Genomic DNA, 20,415 nt, shown 5'->3' with positions numbered 1-20,415 from the left:
ATGATTATCTTAAGCAACATATTTTCATGTCCCATAAAGAAATATGAGCCATAAAAGATCTTGTATACAAAAAAGATCTTTAAGATGTAGATAACAATGATGGTGTGATCACTCACCTAGAGCAAGACTTCCTGGAATGAGTAAATATGAGAAGTCTTGAGTAAGTAAATGGTCTGTATCTCGTGCCTTTGCTGGCTTTCTGTGAGCTGTAGTTTCTGGGAAGTGAGCAGCTCTCATTCCTGTAACTCTTGTAATCCAGTCATTTGTGTGCCTCCTTCATGAGGACTCAGTACGGCTGTGGTGCTGTTATCCCTCTGATAGGAACTCTAAATCTGTGTAAAGCCCCAAAGGTCTGTTACTTATTTTTATTTTATATTGTACTATATTTCATTTACAGTGTTGTGTTTGTTTCAGGTGTATAGCAAAGTGATTCAGTCACTTTCATATATATATATATATATATATATATATGAATTAACATATATATATATATGAATTAACAAAAGCAGTTCCCGTCTTTTGATGGGATGCTCATGGTTTATAACATAAATGGCATTATTTTGAGAGAGGGATAACTTAGGTATGGCATTGGTTTTTTTTTTCTTTTTGCAGCCTGAGGCAGTTGTAAAATAACTTAATGTAGCTTTTTACAACTGTGTATTTTATAATATTTTTTCATTTGGTGAAATTTTAACTGTTAAAGTTTTTAATAATTTAGAATTAAAAAAAAGTCTAATGGACTTTAGGAAGCATCACTATGAACAAAGCTAGTGGAGGTGATGGAATGCCAGCTGAGCTATTTCAAATCCTAAAAGATGATGCTGTGAAAGTTCTGCACTCAGTATGCCAGCAAATCTAGAAAAACTCAGCAGGGGCCACAGCACAGGAAAAGGTCAGTTTTCATTCAAATCCCAAAGAAGGGCAATGCCAAAGAATATTCCAACTACTGTACAATTGCAACATCTCACAGGCTAGCAAAGCAATGCACAAAATTTGCCAAGCCAGGCTTCAACATTACCTGAACAGATAGGTCAAGTTGGATTTAGAAAAGACAAATTGCCAGCATCAATTGGATCATTGAAAAAGCAAGAGAGTTCTAGGAAAAAAACTACTTCTGCTTTATTGACAATGCCAAAGCCTTTGACTCTGTGGATTACAAAAAACTGTGGAAAATTCTGAAAGAGATGGGAATACCAGACCAGCTGACCTGCCTCTTGAGAAATCTGTATGCAGTTCAGGAAGCAACAATGAGAATTGGACATGGAACAACAGACTGGTTCCAAATAGGAAAAGGAGTATGTCAAGGCTATATATTGTTACCATGCTTATTTAACTTATATGCAGAGTACATCATGAGAAACGCTGGGGTGGCTGAAGCACAAGCTGGAATCAAGATTGCTGGGAGAAATATCAATAACCTCAGATATGCAGATGACACCAAACTTATGGCAGAAAGTGAAGAACTAAAGAGCCTCTTGATGAAAGTTTAAGAGGAGAGTGAAAAAGCTGACTTGAAGCTCAAAATTCAGAAAACAAAGATCATGGCATCTGGTCCCATCATTTCATGGCACATAGATGGAGAAACAGTGGAACAGTGAAGACTTTATTTTTCTGGGCTCCAAAATCACTGCAGATGGTGACTGCAGCCACGAAATGAAAAGACGCTTACTCCTTGGAAGAAAAGTTATGACCAACCTAGACAGCATATTCAAAAACAGAGACATTACTTCGCCAACAAAGGTCCATCTAGTCAAGGCTATGGTTTTTCCAGGAAACATATTGATGTGAGAGTTGGACTATAAAGAAAGCTGAGCACTGAAGAACTGATGCTTTTGAACTGTGGTGTTGGAGAAGACTCTTGAGAGTCCCTTGCACTGCAAGGATATCCAACCAGTCCATCCTAAAGGAAATCAGTCCTGAGTGTTCATTGGAAGGACTGATGCTGAAGCTGAAACTCCAATACTTTGGCCACCTGATGCGAAGAGCTGACTCGTTTGAAAAGACCCTGATGCTGGGAAAGATTGAAGGAAAGGGGAGAAGGAGCCAACAGAAGATGAGACGGTTGGATTGCATCACAGACTCTATGGGCATGGGTTTGGTTAAACTGCCAGAAGTTGGTGATGGACAGGGAGGCCTGGTGTGCTGCAGTCCATGGATTCACAAAGATTTGGACAAGGCTGAGTGACTGAACTAACTAACTAAGGTGGGTCATAGCTTTTCCTCTAAGGAGCAAGTGTGTTTTAATTTAATGGTTGTAGTCACCATCTGCAGTGATTTTGGAGCCCAGTGAAATAAAATCTTTCACTCTTTCCATTGTTTCCCCATCTATTTGACATGAAGTGATGGAACCGGATGCCATCATCTTAGCTTTCTGTATGTTGACTTTTAAGCCAACTTTTTCACTCTCCTCTTGCACTTTCAACAAGAGTCTCTTTAATTCTTCTTTTCTGCCATAAAGGTGGTGTCATCTGCATATCTGAGGTTATTGATATTTTTTCCAGCAATCTTGATTCCAGTTTGTGCTTCATTCAGCCTGGCATTTCTCATGATGTACTCTCCATATAAGTTAAATTAGCAGGGTGACAATACACAGCCTTGATATAACCCTTTTCCAATTTTGAACCAGTCTGTTGTTCCATGTCCAGGTCTAATTGTGGCTTCTAGATCTGCATACAGATTTCTCAGGAATCAGGTAAGGTGTCTGGTAATCCCATCTCTTTCAGATTTTTCCACAGTTTATTGTGATCCACACAGTCAAAGGCTTTGGCATAGTCAATAAAGCAGAAGTAGATATTTTTCTGGAACTCTCTTGTTTTTTAGATGATCCAGAGGATGATGGAAATTTGATCTCTGGTTTCTCTGCCTCCTCTCAATCCAGATTGAACATCTGGAATTTCTCAGTTCAGAAACTGTTGAAGCCTGGGTTGGAGAATTTTGAGTATTACTTTGATAGCGTGTGAGATGAGTGCAATCTTGCAGTAGTTTGAGCATTCTTTGGCATTGCCTTTCTTTGGGATTGGCATGAAAACTGACCTCTTCCAGTCCTGTGGCCACTGCTGAGTTTTCCAAATTTGCTGGCATATTGAGTGCAGAACTTTCACAGCATCATCTTTTAGGATTTGAAATAGCTCAACTGGAATTCCATCACCCCCATTTGTTGTGATGCTTCCTAACACCCTCTTAAATTTGCATTCCAGGATGTCTGGCTAGACATGAGTGATCACACTATCTTGGTTTTCTGGGACATGAAAAACTTTTTTGTATATTCTGTGTATTCTTGCCGCCTCTTCTTTTGCTTCTCTTAGGTCTGTTTTCTTCTTTTGCTTTTTTTGCTTCTGTTAGGTCCATAAATTTCTGTCCTTTATTGGGTCCACCTTTTCATGAAATTTTCCCTTGGTATCTCAAATTTTCTTGAAGCTATCTCTAGTCTTTCCCATTCTGTTGTTTTCCTCTGTCTCTTTCCATTGATCACTGAGGGATGCTTTCTTTTCTGTCTTTGCTATTCTTTGGAACTCTGCATTCATATGGGTATATCTTCCCTTTTTTCCTTTGCCTTTAGCTTCTCTTCTTTTCTCAGATATTGGTAAGACCACCTCAGATAATCATTTTGCATTTTTGCATTTATTTTTCTTGAGGATTGGCTTTATCCCTCTCTCCTGTGCAATGTCATGAACCTCCATTCATAGTTCTCCAGGAACTCTGTCTATCAGATTGAGTCCCTTGATTTGTTTGTCACTTCCACTGTATAATCATAAGGGATTTGATTTAGCTCATACCTGAATGGTCTAGTAGTTTTCCCTACTTTATTCAATTTAAGTATGAATTTGGCAGTAAGTAGTTCATATTCTGAACCACAGTCAGCTCCTGGTCTTGTTTTTTCTGATTGCAGAGCTTCTCCATCTTCAGAGAAGATGCAAAGAATATAATCAATCTTATTTTGATGTTGACCATCTGGTGATGTCCATGTGTAGAGTCTTCTCTTGTGTTGTTGGAAGAGGGTGTTTGCTATGACCAGTGAATTCTCTTGAAAAAACTCTGATAGCCTTTGCCCTATTTCATTTTGCACTCCAAGGCCAAACTTGCCTGTTACTCCAGGTATCTCTTGACTTCCTACTTTTGCATTCCAGTTTCCTATAATGAAAAGAACATCTTTTTTTTTGGTGTTAGTTCTAGAAGTTCTTGTAGACCTTCATAGAACTGTATAAATTAAGGTTCTTCAGCATTACTGGTTGGGGCATAGACTTAGATTACTGTGATATTGAATGGTTTGCCTTGGAAGTGAACAGAGATCATACTGTCGTTTTGAGATTGCATTGAAATACTGCATTTTGGACTCTTTTGTTGACTATGATGGCTACTCCTTTTCTTCTAAGGGATTCTTGCCCACAGTAGTAGATATAATGGTTATCTGAGTTAAATTCACCCATTCCAGTCCATTTTAGTTCACTGATTCCTAAAATGTCGATGTTCACTCTTGCCACCTCCTGTTTGACTACCTCCAATTTGCCTTGATTCATGGATCCTCACAGGCAAGTCTGGGTCAGTCTCTTGTGGGGTCACCTCTTCTTTCTACTAGGTCCTGGTATGCAAAAGGTTTTGTTTGTGCCCTCCAAGAGTCTGTTTCCACAGTCGTGTGTAAGTTCTGGCAGCACTATGGTGGGTTAGTGGCGACCTCCTCCAAGAGGACGTATGCCATACTTAGATCTGCTGCATCCAGAGTCCCTGCTCCTGCAGCAGGCCACTGCTGACCCTTACCTCCGCAGGATACATTCAAACACTCAAAGGCAGGTCTGGCTCAGTCTCTGTGGGGTCTCCTGGTGCGCACAATGTTTTGTTTGAGCTTTCCAAGCATCTCTGCCAGGTATGGAGTTTGATTCTAAATGCAATTTCACCCTTCTTACAATCTTGCTGGGGCTTCTCTTTTGCCCATGGATGTGGCATATCTTTCTTTGGTGGGATCCAACATTCTCCTGGTGAAGGTTGTGCAACAAATTTGTAATTGTAATTTTGTAGTTCTCACAAGGGAAGTTGAGTGCAGGTCTTTCTACTCTGTGATCTTATACACTTGATAGAAAAAAAGATTGGTAAACTTTTATGTATAAAAATTGTAACTACCCAACATGAATTGCAAAGGAAAAAGACTGAAAGATAAAGAGCATCAGTGAACTGTGGAATAACTTCATATGTGACATTCATATGTGAATTTCAGACAAGAATTGGTTTTGTTAAATAAATAAGGGCCTTAAAAATATTGATAAAGACTACAATATCAAAATTCTAGGGAGCTCAAAGAATCTCAAGAATAAGAAATACAAAAATCACATCAGTGCACATCATAAATAAATTTCCTAAAACAAGTGATAAAAAGGAATCCCTTAGGAGAAATGGAGTAGCCATCATGATCAACAAAAGAGTCCGAAATGCAGTACTTGGATGCAATCTCAAAAACGACAGAATGATCTCTGTTCATTCCCAAGGCAAACCATTCAATATCACTGTAATCCAAGCCTGTGCCCAACCAGTAACGCTGAAGAAGCCGAAGTTGAACGGTTCTATGATGACCTACAAGACCTTTTAGAATTAACACCCAGAAATGATGTCCTTTTCATTATAGGGGACTGGAATGCAAAGTAGGAAATCCAGAAACACCTGGAGTAACAGGCAAATTTGGCCTTGGAGCACGGAATGAAGCTTGGCAAACACTAATAGAGTTTTGCCAAGAGAACGCACTGGTCATAGCAAACACCCTATTCCAACAACACAAGAGAAGATTCTACACATGGACATCACCAGATGGTCAACACCAAAATCAGGTTGATTATATTCTTTGCAGCCAAAAGATGGAGAAACTCTATACAGTCAGCAAAAACAAGACCAGGAGCTGATTGTGGCTCAGATCATGAATTCTTTATTTATAAATTCAGACTTAAATTGAAGAAAGTAGGGGAAAAAACTAGACCATTCAGATATGACCTAAATCAAATCCCCTACGATTATACAGTGGAAGTAAGAAATAGATTTAAGGGACTAGATCTGATAGAGTGCCTGATGAACTACGGACGGAGGTTCATGACATTGTACAGGAGACAGGGATCAAGCCATCCCCATGGAAAAGAAATGCAAAAAAGCAAAATGGCTGTCTGAGGAGGCCTTAAAAAGAGCTGTGAAAAGAAGAGAAGTGAAAAGCAAAGGAGAAAAGGAAAGATATAAGCATGTGAATGCAGAGTTCCAAAGAAAGGCAAGGAGAGATAAGAAAGCCTTCCTTAGCGATCAATGCAAAGAAATAGAGGAAAACAACAGAATAGGAAAAACAAGAGATCTCTTCAAGAAAATTAGAAATACCAAGGGAACATTTCATGCAAAGATGGGCTCGATAAAGGACAGAAATGGTACGGACCTAACAGAAACAGAAGATATTAAGAAGAGGTGGCAAGAATACACAGAAGAACTGTACAAAAATGAGTTTCATGACCCAGATAACCACAATGGTGTGATCACTCACCTAGAGCCAGACATCCTGGAATGTGAAGTCAAGTGGGCCTCAGAAAACATCACTACGAACAAAGCTAGTGGAGGTGATGGGATTCCAGTTAAGCTATTTCAAATCCTGAAAGATGATGCAGTGAAACTGCTGCACTCAATATGCCAGCAAATGTGGAAAACTCAGTAGTGGCCACAGACGGGAAAAGATGTCTTCATTCCAATCCCAAAGAAAGGCAATGCCAAAGAATGCTGAAACTACCTCAAAATTGCACTCATCTAACACGTTAATGCCAAAGCCTTTGACTGTGTGGATCACAATAAACTGTGGAAAATTCTGAAAGAGATGGGAATACCAGACCACCTGACCTGCCTCTTGAGAAACCTGTATGCAGGTCAGGAAGCAACAGTCAGAACTGTACATGGAACAACAGACTGGTTCCAAATAGGAAAAGGAGTACGTCAAGGCTGTATATTGTCACCTTGCTTATTTAACTTATATGCAGATTACATCATGAGGAACGCTGGGCTGGAAGAAGCACAAGATGGAATCAAGATTTCTGGGAGAAATATCAATCACCTCAGATATGCAGATGACACCACCCTTATGGCAGAAAGTGAAGAGGAACTCAAAAGCCTCTGATGAAAGTGAAAGAGGAGAGTGAAAAGGTTAGCTTGAAGCTCAACATTAAGAAAACTAAGATCATGGCATCTGGTCCCATCACTTTATGGGAAATAGATGGGGAAACAGTGGAAACAGTGTCAGACTTTATTTTTTGGGGCTCCAAAAATCACTGCAAATGCTGATTGCAGCCATGAAATTAAAAGACACTTACTCTTTGGAAGGAAAGTTATGACCAGCCTAGATAACATATTAAAAAGCAGAGATATTACTTTGCCAACAAATGTCTGTCTAGTCAAGGCTATGGTTTGTCCCGTGGTCATGTATGGATGTGAGAGTTGGATGGTGAAGAAAGCTGAGTGCTGAAGAATTGATGCTTTTGAACTGTGGTGTTGGAGAAGACTCATGAGAGTCCCTTGGACTGCAAGGATGTCCAACCAGTCCATCCTAAAGGAGATCAGTCCTGGGTGTTCATTGGAATAACTGATATTGAAGCTGAAACTCCAACACTTTGGCCACCTCGAAGTTGACTCATTGGAAAAGATGCTGGGAGGGATTGGGGGCAGGTGGAGGAGGGGACAAAAGAGGATGAGATGGCTGGATGGTATCACCGACTCAATGGAGATGAGTTTGAGGGAACTCCGGAAGTTGGTGATGGACAGGGAGGCCTGGCGTGCAGTGATTCATGGGGTCACAAAGAGTCGGACACGACTGAGCAACTGAACTGAACTGAACAATAATGATATATGGCTTCTCAGATGGCTCAATGTTCAGCAATCTGTCTGCCAGTTCAGGAGACACAAGAGACCCAAGTTTGATCCTTGAGTCCAGAATATTCCCTGGAGGAGGAAATGGCAACCCACTCCAGTATTCCTCCCTGAAAACTTCCATGGACAAAGGAGCCTAGTGGGCTATAGTCTATGGGATTGCAAAGTCAGACATGACTCAATGATTGTGCATACACACACACATGCACACACAATAATGACAACAACAAAGGTTTGTAGTCATGAACAATGAAGCAAATGTATATAAAGTAGTGAAGACAACTAGCTCATTGTATGCTCAACAAAAATACATTCTGAAACTTAAGGCAAAATAAAAACTTTTCAAATGTACAAAAACTGAAAGAATTTGTTACCAACAGATCTTTGCTATCAGAATTTTTAAAGGGAGTAATCCAGTCAACATCATTGACAATAAGATCAAAGCCCAACATAATTAAATATAAACCTGACAAATTACAAGAATGTCCTATACACTGAAAACTGCAAAACAATGCACAAAGAAATTTAAAAAAAATAGAAGGACATTTATATTGTGTTTACTGATTGGAAGATTATTGTTTGTATGTCAGTTATTCCCAAATTGATCTATAAATTTAATATAATTTCAAGTCACACCCCAGCATGCAGTTGAAAATTTTTATCTCATTTAAAATTTGTGTGGAAATTAAATTAAAATTAAATAGTCAGAGCAACTTTGAAAAAGGAAAGTAAGCCAGAGGTACTTACACTGCCTGATTTCTATACTGAACTACTCTTAAAAAAAAAGAAGAAGAAGAAAGATGTACATGTGCTTTTAAACTACTACACTAAAGTCAGGACATGTAAAATGTAGGCTCTGTTAGTGGTTATCTCTAAGGAGGAGAATATGATTGCAAGAGTACTCAACAAAGCTTCCATTTTATTGAGAAGGTCTGACTTTTTAAATAGGACATTGTGTATGTATATTATTTGAGCAATTATAAATACACTTGAAGTAAAATACAAAATCTTAAATGCCATTTTTCCTATCATAATTACATTTATTTGAGACTGTAGTTATTTAGCAAAGATTGGATAAGGTTTCATATTCATTTGACAGTTGAAAAGGAAAAATACTAATACCAAAACTTCATATTACTGAAGGTATTGAAGATATTGGGTTATTTTTCTTTTATTCTGTAAGTCAGAGTCAACATGCTATGGTAGTTTCTTGAATAGATTGGAAAGCATTGTACAAAACAGTGTATGAGCAGATTGCCGTTCTAGGTGGTACTGCATGAATATTTTACCAACTGTAAATTCTTGAGACCTCCATTAATATATTAGCAATATACTGCAAGTTCATTTAATATAAAAAGGGGTGGGGGAGTCAGGAGAGACTTACCCTAAAATCACAAATAACAATTCAAAGGAATGCGCTTTTAATTTCCACTGCTTCCTGACTTTCGTTCTGATGAGTATTGAGTATTTAAAGTACTTTCAACTATGTTTGATTTTAATGTATGACAAGTGGACAAGTGTTTGATTTTGCTATTCATCTTGCTATATAATAACCATGCCTGAAGGCCATAAAATGCATCTATTTTAGAGTCTCAAATATCAGTCATAAACTCAAGTTATTAAAACTCAAAGAGATAAAATTTTCTATATAGATTATTATAATACAAAAGGCAAATGGTTCCATAGCCTGGTTGGAAGATAAGCTCTACATCTGGGAATGGGCTTAGAGGCTTTAGCAGCAGTGATGCATTTCACTTTGCTTCCCACAGAGAAACTGTCATAGTGAACCTCTGGAAAGTAAATGAGACATAGGCTACATCCATGCATTTTAAAAATGTCAAATTCAAAAGATGTTAAAAGCTGTACAATTTAATTAATAATGAAGCAAAATCTTTTTTTTTCTTCTATGATTGCAGCCAGTTTCCTTTCTGTTTCCTAGGAGAAGTAAAAGTGTGATAGTCTCACTTTAGGGAAAGAAATTATTACAGGTTCATTAATGTCTGCTTCAGAAACACTCTCAGCACTTAGTTTTCTCATCTCCACATTTTACAAATTGGAAATTAAAAAGACCTTTTCTTCAAAAGGCAATGATTCCCCTTATTTCACCTAATCATTATTCAGGAAACCTGGGCCAGCTCCAAAAGATTGCATCGTTTTCTTGGTTACAGGTACAGGGGACTCACGATTCAGTCCTGAGGTACCAGAAAGGATCAGCTGGAGGACTGTAAGAGCGAGTAAACATGCAGATCATAACTCAAGGCAGAATGAGGCTTTCATCCTTTTTCTTCTGGGAACAGGTTACCAAGGATCCAGAAAAACAATAACAACAACAAAAAATAAACAGAGTAACAAAAAAAGGAGGAAAGGAGTACAGTTTCCACAAATAATCCTCCATAATCAGGACTCTATTGTTCACAGTGAAAAATATATATTATAGAGGAACATGATATTCTGTGGTTTTGAATGCCATGACCATTTTTTTTTGAGATTTTTTAGTTAGATTCCTTTAATGTTGTTGCACCATATATTCTTAGATTCTATGGCAACAGATATTTATGTTCAAAAATGGCATTTGAAAAAAAAACCAACAAATACTATAATTAAAGATGTTTTCAGGTGATGCTGAGAAGTGTGAAATATTACAGAGGGCTGGATCAAGCATAGCGCCCCATCATTGATGAGCCACCTGACCAGCAGTGAGATCCTCAGAGGATTGTCTTTGTTAGAACGAAGCCATGCTGTGTTAAAGCTGACATAATGAATAAGGGAATGTGAAAGGTGCTAGGCAGGATGCCCACAACTCAACCACTGGCACCCTCCTATCCACTGTACAATCGCAACCAGTGAGCTACTGTTAATATGACAGAGGCAGCCTTAAATAAAGTAGGAAAGGGAAACTCATTTCTAAAAGAGAACATAATGGAACTGCGTGCTGTTGTCAAGGTAAAAACCCCATGGCAGTATAAAATAGAAAAGATCTAATTAGAATGTGCAGTCTAACTTCTTACTAACTCAAGATGAAGGTCCCAGGGAGGAAACTTAATCCCTAATTTTAGTCAAAGGGCAAATGTACAATTAAGCTAACACCAATGCTTCAGCCAATCATTTAGGAGAATTCTATTAGCCCTGGACTCCCCAACATGCCACAGCTTAATAAGAAGTTCCAGCTGTACCGAATTGCTGTTTGTCAGACTGAAAAGAGCACAGCCCAAAGCACTGCTCTACAGACACTCTGGTCTGAACAGAATGTGAATACAGAGTATAGCATGCATAGTTGGTGGAACTGAAAACACACTCTTTTTTCTTCATGCATGGAAAATATCTCATTATTCCCAATCCCTAAATTCCCTAGGCACTGCTGGAGCCACTGCATACAGTGAGGCTTTGCAACCAAATGAATTTGAAAATAAACAAATATATGAAATCACAGGCTTAACTGAAAAAGCTTCCAGAATAAGGAAGGTCATAATTATAGGAATGCTTGTGCCAGGAGCTCTGGTGGCCTGTCTCCTTTTGTGTTAGCAGAAAGAGGTATTTCTAATCTACAGAATTGCTGATAGGTTGAGTACTGTTGGTTCACAAAGCTTGCTCAGGTGAATAAGTAGCTTATCCTTCCTGATGCTGAAGCTTGTCTTCTGACTGGTAAGGGTTCACTAGCCCCTCTTCACCTCTTGCAAAGGGCCCTTCAGGAAAAGAAAATAATGAGGGAGCTTTGGAAATGAAACTGATTTTAAAAAATGGTCTGGCCTTAGCTAATATGATGAACTGCTTCATATCCTCCACTCAACCATTTAAATTTCAACTCAATTGCACTCAATTATATTTATCCAGTACTTTAACCATCTACAATATTAAAGTTGGTCTCATCAAGTTTTCTGGGAATGCACAGGAAAACAAAACAGACTCTACACTCAAACATAAGTTTATTAGTGAAAATTAAAAGTTCACAAATAAAAATATTTCAGAAGAAGAATATAAAACTACAAATGGTAGAAACAACATGGCAAGATGAATAAAATAAAAAGACATCAGAACCACAATCATGCATATCTGACTCCCTGCTCCAAACTGGACATACCTTACTAGAAAAGTTGGTTCTTTTCTCAAACATGCTACACTCACTTGCTTAACATTTGTCACAAAACTCTACAAATTTTCCACGATTATAAATGTGAAAGGTACCTCTAGAGTTGCACTCATAAAACAGAGACATGGAATTTTAAAAAGAATTTTTTAAATGTGTCATCATTTGAAGATAATATCATTTACTTAGAAAATCTAAGTGGTGATTACTGACAAACTATTACAATTGCTCTGGATTTTAAAAAGATGGTAGCTTACAGGTTAATACTGTATGTGGTACTGTCAGAATTGTACCTGGGAAAAAAAAAGTCTAGTTACACAGGCAAGATATTTGTTATTTTTGGCAAAATTGCAGGTAGTAACAAACTAATTTTTCCAATGATCATATTAGACAATGGAAGTTATTCAATATTCAACTATTTACCAAGTTTTTGCTGAATATTTATTCTGTTTTTTTACTTTAGCAGGGCAACAGTAGTTAATTGCAATACAATCCGAGAATGAATTACTGACTCCAAAGGTCAAAGGCCAACTACTCCTATGCATAGGTGTATGCTCTGACTAAAGTCTACATGAAACCGGTGTGTGTGTGTGTGTGTGTGTGTGTGTGCGCTGTGACAGTCATTCATAATAGTTCGCATGATACATTTTCTAATCAGGAACTGAAGGAACAAATAAAAAAGAGATGCATCGCAGCACTGTTTATAATAGCAAGACATGGAAGCAGCCTAGATGTCCATCTGCAGACGAATGGATAAGAAAGCTTTGGTACATATACACAATGGAGTTTTACTCAGCCATTAAAAAGAATGCATTTGAATCAGTTCTAATGAGGTGGATGAAACTGGAGCCTATTATACAGAGTGAAGTAAGCCAGAAAGAAAAACACCAATACAGTATACTAACGCATATATATGGAATTTAGAAAGATGGAAATGATAACCCTGTATACGAGACAGCAAAAGAGACACAGATGTATAGAACAGTCTTTGGGACTCTCTGGGAGAGGGTGAGGGTGGGATGGTTTGGGAGAATGGCATTGAAACATGTATGTTGTCATATGTGAAACAAATTCCCAGTTCAGGGTCGATGCATGTTACAGGATGCTCGGGGCTGGTATGCGGGGATGACCCAGAGGGAGGATAAGGGGAGGAGGGAGGTGGGAGGGGGTATAGGAAGGGGAACTCATGTACACTCGGGGCGGATTCATGTCAATGTATGGCAAAACCAACCAATATAATATTGTAAAATAATTAGCCTCCAATAAAAATTAAAAATATAAAAAAAGAGATGCATTTATTTCTCATTTAAATTATTCTTGAAAGATTGCTAAAGTGAGATTTTTGTTTTCTTTATGTTTTCTTTGTGATTGGCAAAATGCTGTGACTCAAACTTCAGGTTGTCATATTATTAATTTTAGGCTTCACACACACAAACACACAAAACAATGATTAGCATAAAATTATTGAGTCTTCGATTAATACGGTAGTAAAATAGGCATAATAGTTGTATTACAGGCTTTAGGTGTTCTTTAGTGGTTTTTCTGTTTATTTTTTGGCTGTGGCCTGAGGCATATGGGATCTTACTTCACCGATGAAGGATCAAATCTGTGCCTCCTAGAGTGGAAGCTAAGAGTATTAACCACTGGTCCAGGGAAGTATTCACATAAATTTCTCTTTTTCACACTAATTTCTAAATGGTTTTTGCATTAATTTCTAACTTCACATTTCTGGGCACTTAGACAGATATGGCTAAGGTTACTGTCCCTCCGTCTAGATTTCTCTTCTTGTGCCATCCAGACCATGTCTTCCCTGCCTTTACTTCAGGTACTAAGTTATTCTTACATGTGAATCTATGCAAGAATGTTATTTTTTGCAGGGTCATTATTATGAAGCATAACATTATTCAAAAATCTTGTGTGCAATCAGGTTTCACATTCTTAATTATTTTATTTTTGAATCAGGTGAATTTTGAAGAGGACACTGCTTCTCTTAATTACCCTATTGAACACCTGCCATTTTCTATTTTACGGAAAATATTTTATTTGTCTCTTGGTTAACCAGCAGATTTTGACTTCTCTTTCATCGGTCTTCAACTGGTTGCTTCTCAGTTTTGTGTCTCTATTCCAATCCCACATTATATGTCTGCACATATATGTGAGGGAAGGGATGATGTAGGGAAGAGAGAGGGACATTTTGTCATGGATTTAATCCATGAATTTAGTATCCTCGTTTCTAGAAGAAAGTAGAATTAGATCTAGAATCCATTCACACTGAATGTGAATCCTTGATCTGGCCAGAATTGAAGACACCATAATGTCACATTATTATTTGTTGTTGTTCAGTCACCAAGTTGTGTTCAACTCTTCAGGACCCCATGGACTGCAGCACACAAAGCTTCCCTGCCTCTCACCATCTCCCAGAGTTTGCCCAAATTCATGTCCATTGAATTGGCAATGCCATCCAACCATCTCATCCTCCATTGCCCTCTTCTTCTGCCTTCCATCTTCCCCAGCATCAAAGGTCTTTTCCAGTGAGTCAGATGTTCACATCAGGAGGCCAAAGTATTAGAGCTTCAGCTTCAGCATCATTCTCTCAAAGAGTATTCAGGGTTGTTTTCCTTTAAGACCGACTGATTTGATCTCCTTGCTTTCCAAGGGACTCTCAAGAGTCCACATTATTATACTTAACAATATTATACATTCTTAGAAGTTAGGGCCAGGTGCTCAGTCGCTTCAGTTGTATCTGACTCTGTGCGACCCCATGGACTGCAGCCTACCAGGCTCCTCCATCCATGGGATTGTCCAGGCAAGAGTACTGCAGTAGGTTCTGACTCTTTGCAATCTTATGAAATGTATCCCACCAGACTCCTCTGTTCATGGTATTTTCCCAGTAAGAAATTTGGAGTGTGTTGCAATGTACTCTGCCCAGGGATCTTCCTGACCCAGGGATTGAACCGACCACAACTGAGGGATAACTCATTCATCCCCTGAATTGCAGGCGGAACCTTTACTGCTAAGCCACTGGGGAAGCCCCAATGGCTAGGATTTGAGGCCAAAACGAAATTGTCGGCTGCTTACTCCTGAATCTAACCTGCCATTGGATTTGTGGGGTTAGGAATTTGCTCACCTGGCCATTTGGAAAATCTTTGCTTGCTTCACAACTGGAATCAGAGTTGCCTTATGACTTCTGTGGGCCCTAGACAGTTGACCTTTATGACAACTTATGACTGCACTGATATAAAGACAAATATACTATGTGTTCATGTCTCAGTCATGTTCAATTCTTTTGCAAAATCATAAACTGTAGCCCACCAGGCTGTTCTGTTGATGGAATTTTCCAGACAAGAATACTACAGCAGGTTGCCATTTCCTACTCCAGGAAATGTACTGTACTATGTGTTAAAATATTGCCTTCAACTTAAAGTTTATTATTTTCTTCCAATTTTAAAAGAAGTCAAAACGTTTTCTGTGGGCCCCTATAAGTACTGTATGCCCTAGACAATGCTGCTGCTGCTGCTAAGTCACTTCAGTCGTGTCCGACTCTGTGTGACCCCATAAACAGAAGCCCACCAGGCTCCCCCATCCCTGGGATTCTCCAGGCAAGAACACTGGAGTGGGTTGCCATTTCCTTCTCCGATGTGTGAAAGTGAAAAGTGAAAGTGAAGTCGCTCAGTCGTGTCTGACCCTTAGCGACCCCACAGACTGCAGCCTACCAGGCTCCTCCATCCATGGCATTTTCTAGGCAAGAGTATTGGAGTGGCTTGCCATTGCCTTCTCCGCTAGACAATGCAACTACTGCTTAATGGAAAATTCAGCCCTTCCTGGTAGAACAGAGATTTTCAGAGAAGGTTCTTGTTGTTGTTATGTATTGTTTTTCTTTGTCTGTGTGTGTGTGTGTGTGTGTGTACGCACGTGTGTATGTGTGTCTGTGAGTGCATGTGTGTGTGTATGTCTCTCTGTGTGTGTGCATGTGTGTGTGTGCATGCGTGTGTGTGGGGGGGAGTAGAGGAAACTTTTCATTGATTAATATGGCCTAATGGGTGTCTGGTTCTCATCCTAACATCATACCTTCTCCCCTGAAAAAAAATATGGCTTCCCTTACAGATAGGAGAAAGTGAGAGGATTGGAAGGAAGAAAAAGGCTCATTTCTATCCTACATTGCCCTGGTAAACAGAGTGAGGATCCCCTTCTTTCAAAGGAAAGCCCTGCAGCAATGCGTACGCCTCCCCTCGAAGATAGGATGGTCTACATTTGACTCTCCCCACCTCTATAGAATACCTCAGACACAGCAGATTAGACATGGCTATCATTTATGTGAAAATGTATGTAAGTCACATTTGATAATTTCAGAGGAATGTGGGGTTTCTGTTTTATTCTACTTTTAAGAGTGAATGCCTTCCTTCAAATTATTGAATGCTAGTCCCTCACATCACATTTCACACTTGTAGGTACTTCAGCTCCTCTGTGAAATTAGTTGCCAAATTATAGAGTCTTTTAATGACCATCTCTTACACCTATATATCTTCATTTTTAGACCCATTAAATATTTTCCCTAATTAATTTATTGTAGATTACATTTTATTGTTTAATCGCTAAGTTGTGCCTAACTCATTGTGACCCCAAGGACTGGGGTCTGCCATGTTCATCTGTGCATGGGATTTCCCAGGCAAGAATGCTGGAGTGGGTTGCCATTTCCTTCTCCAGGGGATCTTCCTGACCCAGGGACCAAACCACATCTCTGGCATTGACAGGCAGATTCTTTACCACTGAGCCACCTGGGGAGCCCCAGATTATAGGTATAAGACCAAAAATTCTAATGAGTTCTATCAAAGGTATTAATCATGCTGTGGGAACAATGCTCACTTTCTTATTATGAGAAAGTTATTCTAGATTACAAATCCAAATTTAGCAGTAAACCAGCCTTCTGGGAGAAACAATTAAGACCACAAATTTTCAAAAGGGGGAAAATGAAATGTGATCCCAGTATCAAGATAAAGCCCCTCAAATGAACTTCTTGTTGTCTTAATATGATCCCTACCAGTAGTCAAATCCTTAAGAATTGGGAATTCTGGGGAAAACTAGGTGTTATGGTCAAATTGGTAGTGACTTCAAGTGTACAAGGTAGCTGAAGGCTGCTTGGAAGGCATTGGCTTAGGAACAAACCTAGTCTCATAGCCTAGTAAGGGATGAAACCTACTGATGGAGGTTAATTAGTTGCACTGTGAAGGGTACAGGAACTTAAGGTAGGAAATCTGCATCTTTCTGTTCTCTACTTCTATCAGTTCAGTTCAGTCAATCAGTCATGTCCGACTCTTTGCGACCCCATGAACCGCAGCACGCCAGGCCTCTCTGTCCATCACCAACTCCTGGAGGTTACTCAAACTCATGTCGGTGATGCCATCCAGCCATCTCATCCTCTGTTGTCCCCTTCTCCTCGTGCCCTCAATCTTTCCCAGCATCAGGGTCTTTTCAAATGAGTCAGCTCTCTGCATCAGGTAGTCAAAGTATTGAGTATTGTAGTTTCAGCTTCAACATCAGTCACTCCAATGAACACCCAAGACTGGTCTCCTTTAGGATGGACTGGTTGGATCTCCTTGCAGTCCAAGGGACTCTCAAGAGTCTTCTCCAGCACCACAGTTCAAAAGCATCAATTCTTCAGCGATTAGCTTTCTTCACAGTCCAACTCTCACATCCATACATGTTTCCTGGAAAACCATAGCCTTGATTAGATGGACCTTTGCTGGCAAAGTAATGTCTCTGATTTTCAATATGCTGTCTAGGTTGGTCATAACTTTCCTTCCAAGGAGTAAGTGTCTTTTAATTTCATGGCTGCAATCATCATCCACAGTGATTTTAGAGCCCAGAAAAATAAAGTCAGCCACTGTTTCCCCAACTATTTGCCATGAAGTGATGGGACCGGATGCCATAATCTTAGTTTTCTGAATGTCGAGCTTTAAGCCAACTTTTTCTTCAATTCTTCTCTCACTTTCATCAAGAGGCTCTTTAGTTCTTCTTCACTTTCTGCCATAAAGGTCGTGTGATCTGCATATCTGAGGTTACTGATATTTCTCCGACAATCTTGATTCCAGCTTGTGCTTCATCCAGCCTGGCATTTCTCATGATGCACTCTCTATATAAGTTAAATAAGCAGGGTGACAATATACAGCCTTGACATACTTCTTTTCCAATTTCAAACCAGTCTGTTCCATGTACAGTTCTGACTGTTGCTTCCTGACCTGCATACAGGTTTCTCAAGAGGCAGGTCAGGTGGTCTGGTATTCCCATCTCTTTCAGAATTTTCCACAGTTTATTGTGATCCACACAGTCAAAGGCTTTGGCAAAATCAATAAAACAGAAGTAGATATTTCTCTGGAACTCTCTTGCTTTTTCTATGATCCAGAGGATGTTGGCAATTTTATCTCTGGTTCCTCTGCCTTTTCTAAAACTAGCTTGAACATCTGGAAGTTCACGGTTCATGGTATTGCTGAAGTCTGGCTTGGAGAATTTTTAGCATTACTTTACCAGTGTGTGAGATGAGTGCAGTTGTTCAGTAGTTTGAGCATTCTTTGGCATTGCCTTTCTTTGTGATTGGGATGAAGACTGACCTTTTCCTGTCCTGTGGCTACTGCTGAGTTTTCCAAATTTGCTGTCATTAATGAATGCAGCACTTTCACAGCATCATCTTTCAGGATTTGAAATAGTTCAACTGGAATTCCATCAGCTCCACTAGCTTTGTTCGTAGTGATGCTCTTTAAGGCTCACTTGACTTCACATTACAAGATGTCTGGCTCTAGGTGAGTGATCATACCATCGTGATTATCTTGGTCATGAAGATCTTTTTTGTACAGTTCTTCTGTGTATTCTTGCCTCTTCTTCTTAATATCTTCTTTTTCAGTTAGGTCCACACCATTTCTGTCCTTTATCGAGCACATCTTTGCATGAAATGTTCCTTTGGTATCTCTAATTTTCTTGAAGAGATCTCTTGTCTTTCCTATTCTGTTGTTTTCCTCTGTTTCTTTGCATTGATTGCTGAGGAAGGCCTTCTTATCTCTCCTTGCTATTCTTTGGAACTCTGCTTATATCTTTCCTTTTCTCCTTTGCTTTTCACTTCTTTTCACAGCTATTTGTAAGGCCTCCTCAGACAGCCATTTTGGTTTTTTGCATTTCTTTTTCTTATATCATGTTACAAAACATATACGCCTCAGAAGTTACTCCTGTGTTTTTCATTCTGTAGGGAAATATATATATATATTTCTTAATTGTGAATAATTGTGCTCAGGCAAAAGATCTAACTTTATCTCAGTGTTTTAAAAGACTCAATATTGTCCTGCATTTAATGTACATTCATTGTTTGTATTTAATGTATAGTGCTTTGAGAGTATATTTTTAATTTTTTAACTTATTATTCACTCATTTGATAAATATTTATTGAGCATGTGTTCCTTGTGGATACCACAGTGAACAAGACTGAGGACTCCTTCTCTTATGGAATTAACAATAATGGAAATAACTGAAATGAAATCAACTCCCTACTAATCACATGTCCTTAGATAGGAAGTGCTGCAGCACACATGCTTTCTTAACCATTTACCTACAGAAAATAACAATAATAAAAACAGTTATTAATCACTTTATATTTTGTTTACAATTTCCCAGGCATAATCTTACTTAATTATTTACCACAACCAGGTAATGAACGAAATACGAAATCTCTGGAAAATTAAGTAACTTGCCTCAACTTAAGTGTCAGGAATTTCCAATGCACAACTGAGATCCAGGTCCCCTGCTTAAGTAATATAATATACTTGGCCTATTCATTTTCACACAGATGTTTGGACAGCATGGACTCCACTTTATACATCCATTAAGATTATATTGACTGAATCATCAGGTAAAGAACACATGTCATAATATGTGGCTCTAAACAAATTCATTACTATTTGAGGGAGTCCACTTTCACTTAGGTTACAATATTTTAGAAATCATAGAAGAAAGTCAAAGGTACAGACATTAATGGTGAATAAAATGTCCCTGGAGAATTAAAGTGGTATTTACCTTAAAACAAGTGATTTATATTTCCAAATTACCTTTCTCATTACAAAGAACAATTGTAAAGAGTTCTTTTAATGCAACTCAATGGATCCTAAAAGTCAAATAAATAAGAGTGATTTTACCACTGAGATTTCTTTTATATTTTCTTTATTGCTCCAAAAGCACAAAAATTAGACGTTTTCTTTCAATTAAAATTACTGTCTTTATTCATTGAAAAGTCTCTATTGCCTTGATAAAATTTCAAAATTCAACTTTTTGCCTATTAAAAATAACATTTTAGTCCACAGAATGTCTTGTCTCAAATCAGCAGAAAAAATAACGCTTAAAAACACTATCAGCCTTCCCTGGTGGCTCAGTTGGTAAAGAATCTGCCTGCAATGCGGGAGACTGGGTTCGATTCCTGGGTCAGG

This window comes from Moschus berezovskii, chromosome 8 (assembly GCF_049115385.1).
Source record: "Moschus berezovskii isolate FMDL1 chromosome 8, NW_MosBer_1.0, whole genome shotgun sequence".
Classification (NCBI taxonomy): Eukaryota; Metazoa; Chordata; class Mammalia; order Artiodactyla; family Moschidae; genus Moschus; species Moschus berezovskii.
The sequence above is the reverse complement of the archived record's forward strand: the minus strand, read 5'-3'. Positions refer to the sequence as shown.